At 62.5% G+C, this 20,887-nt stretch overlaps 1 protein-coding gene across 2 annotated transcripts in view; it reads left to right on the forward strand.

The window, feature by feature from the left end:
• ZNF469 (zinc finger protein 469) overlaps nucleotides 1-20,887 on the forward strand; it is a 49,391-nt gene that overhangs the window by 14,486 nt on the left and 14,018 nt on the right. The window contains exon 2 of one of the 2 annotated variants that reach the window (XM_060083907.1): nucleotides 19,980-20,039. The gene's annotated coding sequence lies outside the window, so the exon portion shown is untranslated. The remainder of the gene's footprint in view (nucleotides 1-19,979; nucleotides 20,040-20,887) is intronic. The other variant, XM_060083908.1, reaches the window with a different exon arrangement.

A 20,887-nucleotide genomic window follows, 5' to 3' on the forward strand; every position in this document is an offset into this window, starting at 1 on the left:
AGTGGGGCCTGGCCCCCAGTCACAGCCTGACTCCTCCACTGTCCACCTGGGCCCACACCTGTGCCCCAGGCCTCCAGTGTCACGGCTCTGCCAGGAGCAGGGCGTGGCGGGGGGCGGGGCACGCCTGCCTCACAGCCTCACCCTGCTGTCTCTGGGGCCCTTAGTCCATGCAGGCCCGCTGGCCATTCGTCACCCTCACCGGGTTATTTTCCAGGTGGGGAAACAAGCTGGGTGCGGGGTGGGGGATGGGGGGCGGGGTGTGCCCAGTGTCACGTGGCCAGTTAAGCTTCCCCAGGCTCTGCTGATTCTCTCGTCTGACCAACCCGAGGGGAACAGAAAGACCCCATAAAAAGACCAGTTCACCCTAGGAAGATAAGACCATAAATGCTAACACCAGCCACACATACCAGAGCTCAAATATGTGGAAGATATGTAGAGATCAGGACACTCAACTTTTACAAGGTCCAGACACAGGGAGGGGAGGGGCGGATGGGGTCGGGGAGCTTGCAAGCTGCCTGTGGAGGGCACACTGGGGTTGGGGAGCAGCCCCCGGAACAAGGTGCAGGTGCCCCACGAGTGCATCCCACTTTTTTACTGTGTGAATCTCTACTTGCTTATTTATCATCTTGATCGGGGACCCTTTCTATTTTGCAATTATTATGAATTAATAGCTTGGATTCTTTTACTACCCTTGCACTCTCACAGGTGCCCAGTTTGGACCGTACCTTCTCTTGGTCTGCGTAGAGGCCCCGAAGGGACCACCCACTGCCCTCACCATGCTGAGGGACCCTCCCTCCAGAAAGCTGTCCTCCTGGAGCTGACAGTGTGGATAGTGTCCACATGCTGCCAGGTGGCCCAAAGCTCGCTGGCAATTCTGGGATCCTGAGAAAAACCGTTGGAAGTTTTGTGGTGGTAGTTGTTTTATAGGATAACTGTTTTCATGTTTTTATGGTGGACCTTTTAAAATGTAATCAAAGGTAGCAAGAAAGGCATCCCGAGCTCTTGCCCATCACCCACTGCCATAGTTACTAACGCCTGGTACCCTGCCTCCGTGCTTATTCTTACTGCATTTTCTAAAGCAAATGCCAGATGCCACGTCATTTCGCCTGTGAAGACTCCAAGAAGAGCAGTCAGCCCTTCAGAGGCGAGACAAACTGGTGCTCAGTGGCGGGGGCGTTTCAGAGGGTGTGTTAGTGAGTTTCTGGTGTGAAGGGTTATTTGTCCTTTTAACCTAAATGAGAACGAATCGGAGGCCATCCTGTCGCTGTATCTCCTTACGGTCTCATCCCCTTAGGCCCTCTCGGCGGAGAGAAGGAGGGCTGGGCCCCAGAAGCTATGGGGCTCCGGGAGTGTGGACAAGAACAGTTTGGAAATCTCTGGTGCAGGATGCTGCTTCGCAGCCCATGGGGGGCAGGAGGCATGTGCCAGTGTGTGAACAAATGCACTCAGGGGTGGTCTGTTTCTTCTCAGCTGGCAGGTGGGGGACAGTGGGAAGGAGGCTGAGACCACGGGGAGAGAGGCGAGGCCGGGTGGCCGAGTGAGGAGAGAGGTAACGAGCAGATCACTGGGCGCCTCGGGCCCCTCCAGAGAGCCAGCGACTGACCCAAAACAAAACTGACACCCAGCAGGGTCACCTGTGACCGCCCCACCCCCACCCCCATGAGGTTATATTGGTCAGGATGCTTTTCAGCCACAGGGGACTAGAACTTAACTCAAAATAGGTTAAGTAAAAAGAAGACCCTGTTGGCTCACATAACTTGGTTATGCATGCAAGCTTCAGGCATAGCTGGATCCAGGTGCTCAAATAGATAGTGGCATCAGAATTCAGTCTAATAGAACAGGGGAGGGTCAGCCCCACCAGAACCACATGCTCACAGTAGAGGGGAGGGTGGTTTCCCAGAGGAAACCCAAGGTGCTATTGCCAGGAACAGGAGTATGGGTGCTGGGCAGGCAGGAAGCAGATGTTCCCACAGAGGGAACACCTGCAGGTGCAGGGAGGGTCCAGGAGTAGAAATAAGGCAGAACCAGAAGGGTCAAGCCCTGAACCTCGGGTGCCTCCACAAGCAGGATGGGGATTGCAGACCGGCAGCCCCGGGTCAAATCCACCTTGTGTATTTAGTTGGCCCCTGCTGTTTTTAAAACCATAGAACTCCACAAGGATATCCAAGCTTCTGGTGGAAACCCAAGAGAAGCATCCACACTGGGCCCATCATGCTGCCAGGAAACAGTCACCTGGGGCCTGAAGCCCCCGCTGGCCACAGTCCCCAGCATTCCCTATTGCCCACCCTCAGCACACCCACCTCACCTGTGTTCTCGCCCCGCCCCTTTGGGCATTTGCATCTGCACCTCAGGGCCTGGAGGGGATCGTGGGTGGAAGAGGCTGAGAGAGGGTAGGCCTGGGTCCCCGGCCGGGCAGCATGAACAAGAGCAGAGCAGAGTTGGGGGGGGCCCTACAGGCCCCCAGGAAATGCAGAGAAGGTTTGGAGTGTCCGGACAGTGAAGACCAGCCCCTCCCAGCCGCCCCAGCGTGGCCACAGTGTCCTGGCCGTCGACAGCCCATCCAAGCCCTGCTGGCCCGCCCCACGGCCCAGGACCCAAACGCCCTCCAGCCCGCAGCTCTTGGCCCCAGAATCAGAAAAGCCCCTGCACTTTAACAACTCAAGATGGTTCCTGCACTCTTCTCCCGCCCCCCGCCCCCCCAAAGGCTGATGCGCGGGTGCACACGCGCGCGCGCGCACACACACACACACAAGTCTTGGCAGCTGGCGAGCGCTAACGTGGCTGAATTGCTGTTGGGGACTTTGAAGGAAACTAATTAAAAGCAGCTGAGATGTGAAAAGCTGGAAGGTGGCAGGAGCCAGGGACAACTTTCCACGGGGCTTCGGAGCTGGCTCACTGCCACCGCCAGCCATGGTGCCCAGCCAGGCCCCGCGACGGCCCGGCCTGGCCAGAGGACACACCAGCCAGGGAACTGCGCATGCGTGGAGCCCGGAGCTGCGTTCCAGCACGGGGTGGGGGTGCTTCGGGGGGCGTGGGGGGAGGGGCCGGCATGGCTGCTCACCTCCGGGCCTGCGGGGGGGCGGTCCTGCCCCTCCCTGAAGGTGCCCTGCAGAGCCTCTGGGGTGCAGCCCCCGTCCCCCAGAGGAGCACCCCACATCCCGCATCCCCCACGGCCGGGGACACGCATCCCAAGCTCAGCAGAGGGGGACAGGCTTCCTCAGAAGGTGCCTCTTGGACTCTGTTCATCATCAAAGCAATTTCTGCTCTGTGTCAGAAACTCAGGCACAGATGTTTAAAAAGTGAGCAGGCGAGGCCCTGTCAGTCCCCTCCAGTCCCCTCCACAAACTTCCAGAATCCTCTCCCTGTGCACGGGTCTGGTGCCTAGACGGCTTCTGTTTGCTTTTTACGAGACAGATTACACCGCGTGCGCCGTTGGTACCCCGCTTCTTTGTTGGGGCCGCACAGGGTGGGCGTCTCAGCCGCAGCCCACTGGCTCCCCGTTAATCTCCAAGACGGCTCCCCAGGGCACCTGGGGGCCGTGACACAGTGACCGAGTTCTGTGGATGGCATTTTGGGCTTCCAGGTTGTTTTTCTATTATTTCCTCCAATCTTTTTCTTAAAATTAGCATAAACACATCGTTTTAGGGATAAAAAAGATCAACAGGCTGTGCCTACAGGCTTGGAAGTGGTGGCATCTGTCAGTCATCCCCTGCAGTTGCCTGAGGCCAACCTGTCGGGATGGTGCCCAGCCTTCGCTCTCCAGCCTCTGTGACCCCAGCGGGAGCCAGCGGCCAGCCTCGGCCTGGCAGGTGGCAGGGCCTTGGGGGGCCTGTGTCCTTGGGCAGAAGCGGCTGGCCCAGAGCTGCCTGGGTGTGTATGCCAGTGCATGTGCCTGAACATGTGCGTGCACACCAGGGTTCCCCACGTGTGTGTGCACACAGATGCACGCATGCACACTGCCTGCCTCAGAGCCTGCCTGGGCAAGAACCTTGTGACAGGCACGATTTGCTGGACACTTGGGGCAGGGGAGGGGCACACACTGGGAGGGAGCCACCAAGCCTCCAAGAGCCAGCTCAGCCGAGACACCACCCTCCCAGCAGAGCCCCGGGGGTGGGCAGGGCTGGTGGCGTCATACCCATTTTTCTGATGGGGAAATGGGGTCCCAGAGAGATGTTTTCCTAACGTCACTTTAAAAATATCTAAATTCATCTCTGACATCCAGGCCTGTCTGTGCATCCTCCGGGCAATGGGAGAGGTGAATTAATACAAAAATAATAATAATGAAATAATAGTTTACATTCACTGAAGCATATAATGAACTCAGTGCTTTACCTACACTGTCTGATGTAACCCCACAGACCCTGTGAGGTAGGGACGATTGTCAGACCCATTGACAGGTGGCTGAAGGGGGCTCGGAGAGGTTAGGTCAGTTGCCTGAAGTCACACAGCAAGGAAATGGTGGTGCGTGTGCTCTGACCACGACACCACACGGCCTCGGTCCCACTCTCCTGAGAGGGAGCTGACTGGCCTGGACCCCCAGCTCGTGAGCGGGGCCAGGACCCTTCTCTCTGGGGTCCACCTGCCTCGGGCTGCCGCTCACCCCACCTGCCCCTACAGACAATGGCCAGGGCGGGGTCCCTGGTCCCATAGTGGGGAGGCCACAGAGCCCCCAGGTCAAGGGCAGGGTCTGGCTTTCTAGTGCGTGCAGTGGGGCTCGCTCCCGCTGCCTGGGAGACATCCAGGGGACCACGGGGACACGCCAGCTGGGCAGGGAGTGGGACAGCACATTGCCTCCCCTTCCTGTCCCGTCAGCTGGAGCCCGTGGCAAGCATGTCCTTCAGCCCCTGAGGCTCTGGTTCCCTCATCCCAGAGCAGCAGGACGTGCAGGCTGCAGCCTCCACAGGCTTGATTCCAGGTCAGGGTCACCCCCAGGTCAGGGTCACCTCAGGTCAAGAGCACTCCCAGGTCAGGGTTACCCCAGGTCACGGCCACCCCCGGGTCGGCGTCACCCCTGGAGGGTCACCTTCCTGCCAAAAGCCATGCACTGCCCCGTCCTTCCCTGCTCTGTGTTCTCCCCACTCAAGATCCTCTAACAATCGGGGTCTCCAGTGGTCCCTCCTAGCGAGATGAGAAGCCCCCAGCAGCCTAGGAGGGCAGAGCGTGCGTGGCAGGTCCCTGTGCCCACGGCCCCCAGAGCTGCCACGCATGCTTTGGGGAGAGACTGGCCCTGGTGATTTGCCCCTCCAGGCTCATGGCAGCTCCAAGACCTCGGCTGGGCACACGGTCAGACACAGGCAGCACCTGGGCCGGGACTCCCCTCCCCCCCAAGCAGGGCAAGTGGAGGACGAGCTCTGGCTGCCAGCCTCAGCGCCTGGCCTCCTGTAGTCACTCGCTGTACAGTGACCTCGAAAGCCATGTGCCTTTCTGAGCCCCAGCTTCCTCATCTGGTGCACAGAGGAGGGAATTCACAGCCGCTGAGCAAACGCTATGGGCCAGGCGTTCGACACCTGGCGTCTCTTTTAATCTCACCACAATGCTGGGAGGTGGGGATTGATTAGCAGGGTTGCAGGAAAACTGTTTACGGTGTGTGCTCCCCTCTGGTCAGATAACAAGAGACAAGCGCACCGTGCTTTGTTCCCTTTGGGCCTTGGTGGCCCGGAAGCGCGGAGCTTACTTTGAACCTCCTGTGAGGTTTTTGGCTTTAGGTTTCTGTCTTGACCACCCCTGTGGTGTAGGCATCATTTTTCCTAAGACCCCTTTAGTCTGTTTTTGGAGCAGCAGTACAAGCTTTACAGAAACAAAGGGGAATTAAAGCTTGAGGACAGAGAGGGAGAGGGCTGTTGCCATCAGGCCAGTGAGAGGGGACAGGCCTAAAGAGAGGTCAGGGTCCCAGGCTCCAGGGGGCTCAGAACGGCTTTGCCAGCCACCCAGAAGTCATTCCAGCAGATGCTCATTTAGCACCAACTGTATGCATAGCACTGCCCTTCCGGAATCTTCTCGCGCCTCCGTGTCTCTCTCAGGCCCCCTTCCGGTCCCCAGGGGTTGGCTCACACAGGCTTCCTGGACGGGCCTTGTCCCCTCCAGTCCCCGCAGACCCTCTCTGGCTCAAGGCCGGCCCCCCTCCACCGCAATCTCGAAAGCCAGAGGGAGAGGACTCCCCGGGTCGGGCACCCCGTGGCCATCAAGGAAACACATGGTCACGGTGCCTTTTTGGTCCCTGCAAAGTATTCCACTTTCTTCCTTTCTTCCCTCCTTCTCTCCAACTGATGAAAGAAAAACAGCCTGAGGGCTGGGGAGGGAGGGACGTTCCTCGGGCCTCCGCCAGCGCCGCCCTCGGAGGCCAACAGAGCCAGGGCTTGTCTGGGATGAATATCCGCGTTATTCGGGCTGCACCCCGTGGGACCAGGGCCCCTCCCTGGCCAGCCCTCTGCATCGGGCCCCTCTGCAGGGAGGCGAGGGGACGGGGGCTTCGCCTTCCAGGACCACAGCGTGGGTCGTGCCTCCAGAGACCCCCAGAGTGGGCTCCATGGAGGTCCCCCCAGGAACCCTGAGCTCAGGTCAGTGTGCGGGGAAAGGACGTCCCCCACCTCACTGTGGCTCAGTCCCACCCGACCCCCCTGCAGCTCTGCAGGTGCGATGTCAGCGCCCCGGGGGACGCCGCAGAGCTAGCCGTGAAATGGCAGGATGCTGGCAAACAGAGTGGGGGACAGAGGAGGGGAACGTGAGACCGTGGAGTCTGATCTCACCCGGGCAAAACGGCCGTCTGTGATGGAGGCTGGTGGCCTGCCCGCGTGGGGAAGCCCCGCAGGGGCAGTGGGGACACAGGGGTCTTCAGGGCAGCGTTCTCCCTCTTACGTGCTGTGTGTGCATGTGTGTATGTGTGTGTGTACACATACGTACACGTATATGCTGTATAAACGTGTATGCTCTATGGATATATGTAAATATGTGCTTTTTTAATTATGATACACTTCATGATGAAATTTTTTTTATATTTATTTATTTACTTGGCTGCGCCGGGTCTTAGTTGCGGCGTGCGGGCTCTTACTTGCAGCACGCGGGCTCTTAGTTGCGGCATGCGGGCTCTTAGTTGCGGCATGCGGGCTCTTAGTTGTGGCATGTGGGCTCTTAGTTGCGGCATGTGGTGGGACCTGTTCCCTGACCAGGGATTGAACCCAGGCCCCCTGCATTGGGAGCACAGAGTCACGGAAGTCCCTGAAATTTAAATTAAAACTGGATAAAGCAGGACAAGGAGATAGCAAGTCCTGGGGACAAGGTGTTGAGGTGGACCCAGTGGTCAGAGATGCCCGCTGAACAGCCAGCCTGTGGCCAGAGACAAGCGTCCGTGGCTGTCTGGGGAGCACGGCTCTGGGCAGAGGAGGCCGGGGTGAAGGCCCTGGGTCGGGTGTGCGAGGGCTCCGGGCAGGGGTTCTCCTCTGGCAGCTGCTGGGAGAAGGCAGTGGGGAGGTGGTGACGGGTGCAGGAAGGTGACCGCAGTGGTCCAGCAGGTGGGAGCAGGGCCACCAAGGTGCAGGTGCCGGGAGGACGTCAGACCCTGGACGTGGTTGAAGGTGGAGCCGACGGGAGCTGCTGATGGATTGGATGTCGGGGTGGAGAGGAGGGGGCAGCGTGACCCCAAGCATTTTGGCCAGAGTGGACTGTTCACAGAGCAGTGAGCGGTTGGTCAAGCCGCGCGCCCTCTGGAGGCTCTGGGGGAGGGTCCCTCCTGCCTCTTCCAGCTCCTGGGGCTCCAGGCATCCTTGGCTTGTGGCCACATCCCTCCAGTCTCTGCCTCCATCTTCACATGGTCTCTCTTCCGTGTCTGTGTCTCTCCTTTTCTGTCTCTTATAAGGATGGTGTCACTGGATTTAGGGCCGCCCTAACCTAGGATGACCTCATCTTAAATCAGTCGCCTCTACAAAGACCCTATTTCCAGATAAGGCTGGATTCACAAGTGCCGGGGGTTGGGACTTGGTGATACCTTTGGCGGGGGACACAGTTCAGCCCACAGCACCCCTGTGCCCCGCCCCTCGCACTGCCTGGGCAAAGACGGACTCAGGGGGTGGAGGAGCCACAAGCGACGAGACACAGACTAGAAGGTGAATCACTCCTGTTCGGACCCTCCAAGGAGGGGCACTGAGCTGAGGGGTCCAGAGCCCAGGCAGCCGACATGGAAGGTCTAAGAGGAACGTTCCAGGCACAGGGAACCTCAAAGCAAAGGCCCTAAGGTGTGCGTGAGCTCGAGGCTTTCTAGAAGGCCCAGGAGGCAAGACCCCAATGGTGCAGGGGCTTATGGGCCAGGGTGGGACTTGATTCCAATACCAGCGATGCTGTGGAGCATTTACAGAGGGGGATATGGCCCCATCTGTGCTTGGAGAGACCCCCTGGCTGCTCTGGGGAGAGTGGAGTACAGGAGCCACCAGGGAAACCAGGGATGGGGCATCACAGTCACCTGGCAGGAAATGGTGGCCTGGTCCAGCGAGAGAGGGGCACCAGGGATGCAGCCAGACAGAGGCCAACCCAGGTCTCCGGGCCCTGCAGCTTGGCGGCTGTGTGTTCATGGGCAACTGTCTCAACCCCTCTGGGCTTATCTGCAGAGTGAGGATGAAGTTCTCCTGCTTGTCACACACTGGAAGGGACCCCGTCCCCCCTTCCAGTGTCCTGCGGATCTAGCAGGCCGCGCCACCAGCCAGCCCTGCCCTCCCCAGGGAAGGACCCCACCCTTACCAGGCAGGCGGCTGGCAGTGGATCTGGAAAGGGCGAGGTCCGCCTGCTCATTGTGGGTGGTCAGGTGACGGGCAGTGACGGGCAGCCGCTGGCATCTGCCACCCGGGAGGAGAGCCTGAACGCTTCTGTCCCTGCTGGAACCCAGGCCAGCCTCAGGCCAGGAACATGCCTGGGTGGGGGCCTGGCTCAAGGCCACAGTGCTCAGCTTGCCCCCCGACCCCCGTCTGCTCAGCCTCCCCCAGCCGGCCTTCTCTGCAGCCCACGCAGCCTGCTGTGTGACCCGGGGCCCGTGGAGTAACCTCTCTGACAGGTAGTGAAGGATTTTCCCACTCCAGTAGGGGTTCCGGGAATCCTAGAACTTTCCAGGATACCGCAGGCCTGCGCCAGCCGTGGCGTCGGGAGACCTGTGTTCACATCCTGATTGCCGTAAACTGGGCCTCGTGGGGTGGGGTCCCTGTCCATCCTGTTCTGTCCGCGGTCCTGTCCCAGCGCCTGGAGGGCAGCCTGGCCACCAGGTGAATGAGTGAATGAGCGGTTGGGTGAACCCGCCCCCCCCACCACTGTGGGCCCAGTCTGGGAGGGACCCCACCCAAAGAAAGGTCACACAAGACCAACCACAGGCCCAGTCGCCCCAGGCGCTTCGGCTCACAGTCCTTATTTTGTCTTATATGAATTTGTTGCCAGAGTTTCAAAATGGGGAGATTTCACTTTAAAACCTAGATTTCTGGCTTTTCCTAAAAAATCAGAGAGCTGCCTCTGTGCTGGATTTCCTGGCTCGAGCAGCTGCCCAGCAGGCGGGGTGGGCGCCAGGCGCTTATGCAGCCGTGAACCCGTCAGCGGGAAGAAGAGTGGCGGGCGGGTGCCAGCAGTCTGAACCCCTCCCCCTCCTTGAAGAAACACGTGCTGATCCGGGCAGGGTCCCTGGCACTGGGGGACACAGAAACACATAAAACGAATGAAAAGCTCTGTCCTTGGGGAGAAGCGGCGGAATAGGCGTGTCCGAGAGGGTGGGGCCGGGTGAGACCAGGGAGGCTGCCCCACCCGGGGGGCGGGACGGGAGCAGCGACACAGGCCTGGAGGTCTCGCTCTGGAGCCCTCCTTCCTTCCTACAGCCCCAGAGGAGGGCGGACGGGACAGCAGGGTGCTGAGCCAGTGAACAGACGGTAGATGAGAGGCTGGGGCGGGGCGGCCTCCAGGAGGAGCCGCCGCTGCCCTGGAGGCCCAGCGGCCCCGTTGTCCCCAGCACCGGGCTACGTGGGTGAGCGCCCGCCCCGTCGGCCTGCAGTCCCGCTCCACGACCCACTGGCTCTGCGTTCACCCTCCAGGTCTTGCTTTCCCCTTCCACGCAGAGCTGGTGGGTGCCGTGATGGGGGTGCTCCCTGCCCGGGCCTGGGGTGAGGTTGCCGAGGGGTGTCCTGCTGAGGCAGGGGTGGGTGGCTTAGTACAGGCGTGGCTCCGTCCCCGCGCTGCCCCTGGCTCTGTGGCCTCGGCCTTGGCTTTCCCATCTGTGGACAGTGGTGCCCCCTGCAGCCGGGCCCTGGGTGAGCTCTGGGGACAGCGGGGAGGGAGCCCAGGCCAGCCCCCTCCCACCACCACCACCCCCCACCCCGCTTTGTGTTCTAGGAGGGGAGGTGACAGGTGCCGTCAGGGGAGGAACCAGCAGGGAGGATGCCAGAGGGGCCTTGGTGAGACGGCTACACTGAGCTGTGGCAGAGCGAGCGTGAGGGCTGGGGGTGGACAGCGAGGCAAGCTGGCCGTGCAGCCGGGAAACGGGCAGGAGGCCGTGGGTGGGGCCTCTGGCTCCCTGCACTTTGTCACACCTCGTGTCCCTCGGGCCCCACCCAAGTCCCAAGTGTCTCAAGGAGGAAGGAAGGGGCTGCCCCGCCTGGCCTCCTCCCCCCGGCCTGCATGCCCCCCGCTACCCACAGACTTCACCCCAAAAGCCGAGGGCTCCCCAGACGTGAGCACCTACTGGGCCTCAGGAACTAGGAGTGAATGTGGCCAAAGGTGGCCGGCCTGGCCCGTTGGACAGCCTGGCAAGGGACAGTGAGAGGGAGACACGCGCTCCTCCCCCGCTCCAGCCAGAGGAGCCCCCGGAGGCCCCGCGAGGCTGCTAGGGCCACAGAGCTGGGGTCCAAAGCCAGGTGGGAGCGAACCGGCCAGGAGGCACGGGAGGGGGACGGCAGCAGGGGGCGAGGCCCTCAGGTGGGTCAGGGCTGTGGGTCAGGGCGCGAAGGCCGCCAGGCTGCACTGGGAGGGCGGCCTGACCGCGGACCCACCTCCACCCTCCTGCCCTGTGGCCTCCCGCCCTCTGGAACAGCAAAGCCTGGAGGACGCCCCGAGGAGGGCAGCCACCCCCACTCCTGGGACCTGGGGCTCTTCGGAGCCAGGCCGCTGCAGCCAGAGGTCCCCCACCACCCAGCTCGGCCCCTCCCAAGCCCGGGTCCCCCGCCCACAGCAAGGGCGCCCTCGGGGATGCTTCACGGGGGCACTCGGTCAGCTGGATCAGCCAGGCCCGCGGAGCCCAGCTGCCCAGAGACTGGCTGAGGCTGCACTCTGCCAGAGGACAGCCTCGCAGGAGACACCGGGGAACAGCCCTGTCCAGGGCCACTTCCGGTTGTGTGGCCGTGGACGGATCACATCCCTTCTCAGAGCCTCGGTGTCCCGTCTGGGCACTGGGGTGATGGCAGACGCCCCTTGCAGCCAAGGGAGCCCCTGCAGCATCGGGGACCCGCAGCAGGATTCCAACCCCTGTGTCCCTCTCAGGACGCGGGCCCGGCTTGTCCGTGGAGGCCGAGGCGGCAGGAGAGTGGACAGAGCTTCGAAGTGGCCAGAGTGGGGCGCCCAGCCCAGCCCAGCAACACAGAGGAGCCCGGCCCCTACATGCTGAGCCTCAGTTTCCTCATCTGTAATGGGGGCTCAGTGCCTGCCTGCTTCCCGGGGCTACAGCCCTGAGTCTGGCAGGCGGCAGGCATCTCGTCGGACCGATTGCCTGGGATGCCTTGCCTGGCACACGGCCCTCCCCCAAGCCCCCAACTCAGAACCCTGAGTGGGGGCATTCACTGATCTCTGGTCCTGAGGATGTGAAATCGTAATCACTTTTAATTGAGAAAAGAGGCTGATAGGATTCTGAACCTGACGGGACAGTAATTAACGCAGCCAAGGAAGCTCGTTAATCTTGTCACTCAGGAGATAGCTCGTTAAAGCCCGCCATCCCCGGGGCCCCACCGGGCACAGTGACCTCTACGTGGGCCCCCGTTTCTCATGTGGAGGCCTGCTCGGGGCGAGATGGGCTGCTTCCAAAAGCCAGGAAGTTTTCAAACCCCATCCAGGGGTCTGGGGGGTGCAGGCTGGGAATCCCACAGCCGTGTCCCAATTCATTTACCTGCCGCAGCCTCAGCTTCCTCTCCTGTAAAATGGGTCTGATGCACACCCCGGGCTGGCTGGCAGGTGAGAGGGCTGCCCGGGACACCCTGTCCTGAGGCCTGGAGGAGCCAGAACCAAGCCCGGCCCCAGATAAGCCCGCAGAGCATGCGGGGAGGCCTGATGTGTTCCGGGCTCCCCAACCCCACTCTGCAGCGTCCCCACCTCTCCCTCCTCCCGCCTGGATCCCAGCTTATCTCTGTCACACGTCAGGGTCACAGGGTGACAGCGTGTAAACTTCCCTGCACACTCTGACCCCTGCCCAGGCTTCAGACTCGGGCTTCAGACCCAGACTGGGCCTCTGGGCACTGGTCCTTGGTCTACCCTGGGCAGCAAAGGTCTGGAGGTCCCTCTCTCACCCAAGGGTAGTGGAGCCAGAGAGGGCCACGGGCAGAGCCACTGCAGATGCCAGCGCCGTCACGACGGTGCCCGCAGGACTCCGTGTTGAAGGGTTAAAGTGATGGAGGGCAACTTGGATGTTTATAATCAGCAGTCGCGTGTGGGTCGTTTGGGGGACAGGACGGAGTCAGCCTTTCCCACAAAATCAGAATCACATGGAGCCTTGAACACCCTTCACCCTGCAGGGTGTTCCCAGCATGACCCTGAGCCCGAGGTCCAGCCCGAGGCTGGGGTGCTGGGCTTCCTGCCTTTCTGCTGGGGCCCTCAGGTGGGGGGAGGGTAGTAATGGACAACAGGGATTCCCCAAGAGGGGACGTCTGCTCCGGACAGAGCCCAAGGCCTGGGTCTGCAGCCGTACGGGGGGCCGGGTCCAACCTAGGGCCCGAGCCGCCTCCACCCTCCAACTTCCCCTCCGGGGTCCTCAGAACCCCTCCCCCTCACCTGACCTTCTCTTCTCTGTGGACGGGACGGGGGCTTGTATAGCTGGAGCTCCGAGACAAGGGCAGGCCTGGGCGCTGTTGGTGCTTTTCCAGAACCGCTACTCGGCATTCAGAGTGGTGTCTCCCTTCGCCTCTCCGGGAGGCTGGGGCTGGTCCCACCGACACCCCAGCTTCTGCTGTCAGCTGATCTGAGCATCGCTGGGCCGCTGCCCTGGCCTGGCTGTGCCACTGTGTGCCCTTGGGCAAGCCAGCGCCTTTTCTGAGCTGCCACTCCTCATCTGTGAAGTGAGCGCACTGGATGAGGTGCCCCCAGAGGTCCTTGTCCTGGAGTTCCGAGGCCAAACTGCCCGCTGGGTGAACCTGTAGAAAACACCCCGTCCACTGTGGCTTTCCAAGTGGCTTCCATGAAGCCACCGTCCCAGGTCCTCACAGCCCCACTGCCCTCCATGCCCTGACCAGCCTGCCCCGGATGAGCCGCCTCTTGGCTTTGGGACAGTCGGCTTCATTCACCCCGGACTCAGCTGGGGGTTTCTCTGGGCTGCCGAGTCCCAGTATGCTCCCTGCACACGGGACCCAGGCGGTCCCTCTAAGCAGCGGAGAAGGACCCTCCAAGGGCCAGGTGAGGGTCGCCCGGAGTGCGCTAGGCTGAGCTTGGTGCACTGCTACCCTCAAGGGTGTGAGACGTGTTCCCAGAACGCCTTGCCAGCACGTGTTCCTGGACTCGGACGCTACGTGGAGAGATGGGGAGCCCCAGGGCACGGTCTCCATACCCCCATGCCTGCCTGCCCCGGCAGCCCCCCGCCCGCTGACTGCTGTGCGCAGAGCATCCCTGAGGCCTCGTTTAGAAACGAGGGCCAGAGGCAGAGAGAGGGCAGCCCGTGCACGGCCCTGGAAAGGGTGTGCGGGTGTGGGGCACGCATGTGCGTGTGAACGTGCGTGTTTGTGTGTGCGTGCGTGCACACGTGCAAATCAGCGTGTTTGGGCATGCGTCCGCATGTTTGTGGACGCACGTGCCTGTGGGCACACGTGTGTGCAGCTGTGTGTGCTGAGGGGGACCTGACCCCGCCCTGCACACCACCCCTGCTGGCCCCCCAGACCTGGAGCCCCAGGTTTGAAGAGGATCCTCCTCCTTGAGGGCTGGGCCCCAGGCTCCCCGATGCACGTTTCGTCCTGTTCTGTGGCATTGTGTTGAGGGGTCGGGGGCATGCCCCCTTACCGACAGAGGCCGCAGCGCTTCCCGAGACGCCCTGTGAGGTCGGCAGCAGGGCTGGGCAGACCTGGCTCCTCTCCAGCCTGGGCCGGACCCTGGGCAGGAAGGGGCAGAGAGTGGGGCCTGAGCCACCGCAGCCTGGGCCCACCTCGAGCGGCAGCTGTGCGGAGCGGGGGACGGTGCAGCAGTAGGCAGAGAGCAAAAAAGGACATTCCCCGAGCGACGGACATACGGGCCTCATGGCAGAGGCTGTGCCAGCCCCCAGCTCGGGGAGCCTTCCAGGCACAGGCAGCATCGGGGCTGCCCTGGGGAGGAGGGAAGGAGGCACCCAGGGAGGGCCCGGCCCGTGCAGGCGCCTGGGCAGGAGCACGCCTGGCCCGCGGCAACGCGGAGGGTGGCAGAGGCGAGCAGGTGCCCGGGAGAGTGGCATCAGGTGATGGCAGAGGGCAGCGGGGTGGGAGGGCCCGGGCAGCCCAGGTGTAGACCTCTCGCAGGTGGGCACTGAAGCAGGCACTCAGGGACGAGGGCGCAGGATTCCCCGCGGCCCCAGGCAAGCGTGCGTCCCCAGCGTCTCGACCTCCGCAGACCGTGCATCTTTCTTCCTCTGAAGTCTCTGGTCTCACTCCTCGGCCCTTCGCTGCTCAGCCTATGTGGGCCAGTGTGGTCACTCCCAACCCGCAGGTCTGGCACCGAGGCCCCTGGAGAGCTGCTGGTGTCCAGGGGACCAGAGAGCGCCGGTCAGCACAGGTGTCGGGGGCGGTCCCTCGCGGGAGTGGTGGCCAGGCGGGGATCCTGCCTCTGATTTCTGGCGGCCCTCCTGATGCCAGCCAGCGGTCAGCAGAGCCAGCAAGCGCGTTCCGGATCCACATGGGCCTCTGGGATGTGCCAGGTGAGCCGCTGCTACCTGGGGACTGAGGTCAGGGAGCAGCTTCTTGGGCAGAGCCCAGGTGTGGACAGCTGGCCCCTTCTCCTCCCATGTCCACTCTGCCCCAGACCGTTCTGCGCCCCCAGCTCCATCCTGTGCAGCGTCCGCCAGACCCCGCTTGAAATTCCAGGGCTCCCAGCATGCTTAGAGTTAAGACCCTGGTTCTGCGTCGTGTCCAGAGTGAGGGCGTGTGGTGTCGGCAGGTTGTGGGGTTTGTTCTAGGAGGACTCGGCCAAGATGGGAGCCTTTTCACACCCTCCAAACGTTGGTCTCAGAGGAACCCGAGGACGGGGGCGAGTGGCCGGTACCCGGCGCCTGCCCTCGGCAGCTTCCGCGGGCGACGGGGCCTGCCTTTAAGCACGAATCGCGGCCGCCTCCCTGTCAATTTCGAAGACATCGTTTTCTCCCCACGTGCTCCTCTTATCTCCCTCCTGTTAAAGGATCTCAAATATGCACCCCGATAAGGCGGAACGCACCCCCGCTTCCCGGCCCCGTCCAACGCCAGCCTCCACTTTCCCCCAAAGTAATTAAGATAAATGCAGCTGATAATTTGCCTGGTATTCTTAAACAGACCCTCGGGCCATATCTCAGATATAATTTTACCTCCAGAGGTTTATCTGAGCGCTCGAGTAACAGATAGTTTTTTAAGCAAAGCGGCAGCTTTTGAAGCGAAAGGAAAAGGGAATATTTGTAAAATAAATGTCAGAATGAGCCGCCATCACAGCCCCGCAGCTCAGGGTCAGCCAACGGAGACCCCGCGTCGTCCTGGGCTGCACCGCTCCGCTCGCTGCCCAGGATTTGGGGCCATCACTGGGCTGGCCAGGAAAGGGGCAGGGATGGGCTCAAGGGATGGGCTCAGGGGCACGGAAAGAGCGGGCCGGCGGGGGAGGCCATGGGTGCAGCCACGAGGGCCGGTGCCCACGGCTGTGCCCCTCACGCTTTTCCAGCCACGCTAGTCATGGCTGACCTGGAGCGGAGGCCCCTGCCTGGCAGAGCTGGCATGCAGGGCGCCCATCGGGGAGCGGGCCGGCGGGGGAGGCTGGACCAAGCCACAGGCCAGCGCCCAGGGAGGTGCAGCTCAGGAGACTCGGCCAGGATGGGGAATCAGTGCAGTGGGCCAGGCTGGTGGCTCCCACTGTGGTGGGGAAGGCAAGGTCCTGCTCCAGGCTCTTCTTCGGACAGGCCGGAGTCCCCTGGGAGCCTCGGTTTCCCCATCTGCATCTGGTCAGGCTGGAGCCCAGCTGCCCATCATAGCCTGGTCCCACCCAACAGCGCCTACGTCTTGCTTCCTGACGGGCATCCGGGAAGTGGGGCGGGGGCCTGGGGTGGGTGTGTGTCCACAGCACCCCCGACCCGCCAGTAAAACCCGCGCTGGCCCGCCCCCTTGCCAGCACCGTGCACTCACCGCCCCAGCCTCACCGAGCCTCCCACCCGGGACACCCGTCCCCGAGGCTGTGCCAGAGGGACCTCACCTGAGGCCCGGCCACGCATCGCTGAGGGTCACCTCCTCACGGGGGCCTCTCCGACTGCGTGTCCCCGCCCCCCTCGGCCAGACCCCTCTCGCTCCCTTTGCCCCGTTCACACCCGGCTGCTGTGAGCTCCGTGCTAACGGGCGTCACGATGCCTGTGCCTGCCCACACCCCTAGGGGCTCGACCTCCCCTCTCCAAGCCTCTGTTCCCGGCTGTAGTGGGGGTGAGCACTGACCTTGCCAGGGAGGCTAGGAGGTCGAGGCAGTGTCCACACTGTCCTCTGTGGTCCTTGCTGTTGCCTCAGCGCCGTCCCCTAAAGCTGTGAGCTCCTCGGGGAGGGACGGCTGGTGACGGAGAGGGGACAGCAGTCTGGGCCTGCCCCCACCTGTGCCCTCCTGCGCGCACCCGTCCTGCCACCCAGCGCCACGCCACACACGGGCGCCGCCGGGCCGAGGCTGGGATAGAGCAGGCACACAGCCCACCCTCACGACCTCATCCAAGCCTGAGCACCTCCTAGGGCACTGGGGGCTAGGGCTTCAGCACACATTTGGGACAAAGCCAGGACAGGACAAGGGGACGGAGGGGCAGACGCCTCTACCCCACTGGGCCGTGTGGCCTCACTCTCTGGCAGGATGGGAAACGGAAGGCCGGGCCCCTGCCGGTGAAGAAGGTACAGCCCCACCCTGGTGAGAAAGCATCATAACAGGAGAATTAAACCCTCCCACGTCTGGGCACGTCAGCAGCAGGGAGGCCGAGGGGGCCGCAGGGCAAGAGCGAGGTCCGGTGCTGGCCGGGCCCCCAAGCGGCAATGTCACCGGGTCATGGAAGATGGGGGCCGGGGCGGCCTGAGGGGTAATCAGCTCGAGCCCCCCGTCTAGAGCTGGGGAAACTAAGACCGGGGGGCCCAGGGGTGCGTGTGGGGTCGGGGCCCAGAGCTCTGACCAGACGGGGCCATCTGTGTGCTGAGCTGCCCAGTCCCCCGGTGTGGGGGGACAGTACCACCCCCGAGGGCTCCCGAGATCATACCTGCTTCGCAGGTGGACACACATAACTGGGAGGGCTTCTTGGAAGAGGTGGGCCGGAGAGGAGCCTGGAGGAGCAGTGACCACGTTCGCAGCTAACACCTGCAGGCTGGGTGCGGGCAGGACCGTGTGAACGATTTGCTGTTCCGTCCACCCCCCAGGCCACAGCCCTTTGACACCAGAGCTGTGATCACCCCGTTCTGCAGCCAGGAGTACCAGAGCCAGGATTCAAGCCCGGGCCCAGCTGACACCCCACCTCCCTCACGGTCTCCCTGGAAGTGGGTGAGACTCGGGAAGGTGGAGGAGGAGGGCACGGAGAGGCCCCAGCGGAAACGGGGCGGGTTGAAAGGGGAGGTGAGGGCAGAGGGTCAGGAGCAGAAGCTGGACACTGTACAGGGCCTGGGGTCCATGGGGAGGGAACACCGGACGGCAGGGGCCCAAGGCCCGTGGCGGGACGCCCCTCACCAGGAGCTGCCGCCCACACCCCAGCTGGAGCCAGCCAGCACCACCGCGGGCTTGAGTTACCCAGAGGCTGGGGCCAGGTGGTGTTTCTCAGCGAAAAGGAGACGCCTGAGCTCGTGGGGTTCCTGGGGGCAGGCCGGGATCTGGGGGATTGGATCTCCCCACTTCAAAGGGGCCCCAGGCCTGCTGAAACCCACACCAGCCAGCACCAAGGGGCTTTGCCAAGAGCCTGGGCAGGGGTGGGAACCCGAGACCCGGGCACACGCTGTCCCCAACCTGCCCCACAGTCTGAGCACCCAAGATGGGCCCCTGTGCCCCCGGAGGGGCAGCCAGCATGGGGTGCTGCGGGCAGAGAACGTCAGGCCCGCCATCCTGGGACAGAGGAGAGAGGCTGATGGGGTAGCTGAGCCCTGCCCACAGGTCAGCACGTGGAGGCAGGGCCACCCCAGGGAGGAGGGGCCCGGAGGCGGGGGCTGAGGTGCAGAGCCACTTAGTCCCGCACGGTGCAAGCATGGTCCCCAGGGGCCTGCCTCACACCCCTACGTGTTCACTACCTGCTGTGTGACTTGGACAAGCCACACAACCTCTCTGAGCCTTCGTTTCCTCATCCATAGTTCCTGTTGACTTTTCACGGCAAAGGCAGAATCAGTTGCTCCCCACTATGTGGCCAACGCCTGGCCCAGCATCCAGCACAAACGTGGAGATCCCTGAATGAGTGAGAGAGTCAGTGAATGAATGAATGAGTCAATGGGGAGCTGCAGGAAAGGCAGAGCCCTCCCCAGGCTTCGGCCTGCCCACCTCCAGGTAAGGGCACGCTTCCCGCCCTCTGACGCCGGGACTCACTTTAAAGCCTTGGAGTCTCCACGTTGTCAGGAGGGCCGCCAGTCAGTACAACCCCCAAGAGTTGTCCCAATAGTTCCCTAAGGCTGTGTGACACATGGCAGCTTGAAACAGTGAACCGTTACGTACCGTTTCCGTGGGTTCAGAAGTTGGGCGTGTATTCTGTGCGTTAGCCGCGAGTCGCCACGTCCAGCCCCTGTTCGAGGGGAGGGATTGGGGCTCCACCTTTTGGAAGGAGGAGGATGGAAGAATTTGTGGCCAAATGTTAAAACCGCAATAGCGCTTAATTGACCATCTCTCTCCAAATTGCAAATGCATTTGCCCTTGACGGTGCCATTTCTTCTTTGCGTTTATCCTGCTGGTCTCACATACGCGTATTCGTTGCTCTGCTATTTGTAAAGGCCCAAATAGGACAACCTAGCATCCACCCGTCCGGAGAGGTCTGGGTATACGAGTAGCCGGTCTGCAGAACCCTGCGTGTGGGTGGAGCAATGGACAGGCAGACGTCAGCCAGGCGTCACTTTATGAGGTTCTGGGGGATTTTACCTCTCGGATTCACTGTTTAATGCAAAAAGTACAGTGCGTGTAGCAGACTATCTTTTGTTGAAGAAACGGGGGGAATGGGAATATTTATTCATATTTTCTGGTATTTGCATCAAGAAACTCTGGAAGGAAACACAAGAAGCTGCCCCGTGTGCTGACCCAGCAGGGCAGCGGAAGAGGGTCCATGGGCCGGGGGAGCCGGTGGGGGGGGGACCTCTCACTGCAGAACTTCCACCACAGGAACGTGTGATCTGTGCCCACGAAATACCACGATAAGAAACGTAAAATCGCCCTCAACCCAGCGGGAAGGTGACCAGCTGACCCCACCCCTGAAGGGCTCCCCCACCCGCCGGGCCCGGCTGAGCTGCCCACGGGCCTCCTGCGGTCACCCAGCTCCCCGCAGCCCACGTCGGCTCCCTGGGGCTCTGCAGGCTCCATGTTCTCTCCGGGCCCCGCCCCCCCAGGGCTTGCGGCCAAGCACCAGATTGATGCTGACATGCTTCCCATTTTCTTGGCAGCCAGGAAATCCCCATCCCTGTGGAAGCTGCGCGGCGACCCAGCTGAGGGCCGACTCCCAGGTACGTAGAGGGGACCGCTGGCGTGGAGGCTGGCGGGCCGCACGCGGCCGGAGCTGCCCTGTCCCCGCCCCGCCACCCGTGTCTCCTTCCGTCTCGCTCGCTCAGGCAGCTCATGGGGGCTGCCAGCTGCCTCCCTGGAGCCACCTCCGGGGCCGGGTGTCAGGGCCGGCACTCGGCTCCGAACTGCAGCCCTGGGCCGGGCTTGTCACCTGACGCTCTGTCCCCTGGCCAGCTCGTCAGGCCACTCGGGCCAGACCCCTCCTTTCCTGAGGGGCCTGCAGCACAGCTGATTAAAACCAGCAAATGAGCCTCTTATTCCTGTTTTCAGACCCTGCCCAGCTTGTGCGGAAGCACAAGCCGCCCTACATGTGCTTTGTGCCCGTGAGCAGAACAGGACTCGGGGGTGACGGGACGTGGCGGTGACGGGATTAACAGGGAAATACGTCGGTTCCCACCACCGTCGGCTAAACACCCCACGAGGAGCTTGTTCACTGCCCTCTTCAGGGGCCAGCGTCAGTCCCGGGCGTGGGTGGAGACCCTGAGCCTGACTGAGGCGGGGCAGGGGCCGGGGGATCAGGACCAGGGCTGTCAGCCTCCCAGGCCCGAGCCCCACCTACCCATCCCTCTCAGGGGGCACAGTTCGGAGCCTGGACCTGCGGGGCCTCCATGGTGTCTGACAGCCACTTGGGCGTGACCGGCCACCCCCAGAAAGTTGCAGAAGCTGTGGGGAGGCCAAGCCCTCGGCCCTCCCCGCTCTTCACACCAGCGCCTGGGCAGTGTGCGCAGGGGTGGTGAGGAAGGCCCCTCGAGGTCAGGGGCCCTTGCACATCTGCCCACCTGGCCCCTGG

Source organism: Mesoplodon densirostris, chromosome 19 (assembly GCF_025265405.1).
Source record: "Mesoplodon densirostris isolate mMesDen1 chromosome 19, mMesDen1 primary haplotype, whole genome shotgun sequence".
In the NCBI taxonomy this organism is placed as follows: Eukaryota; Metazoa; Chordata; class Mammalia; order Artiodactyla; family Ziphiidae; genus Mesoplodon; species Mesoplodon densirostris.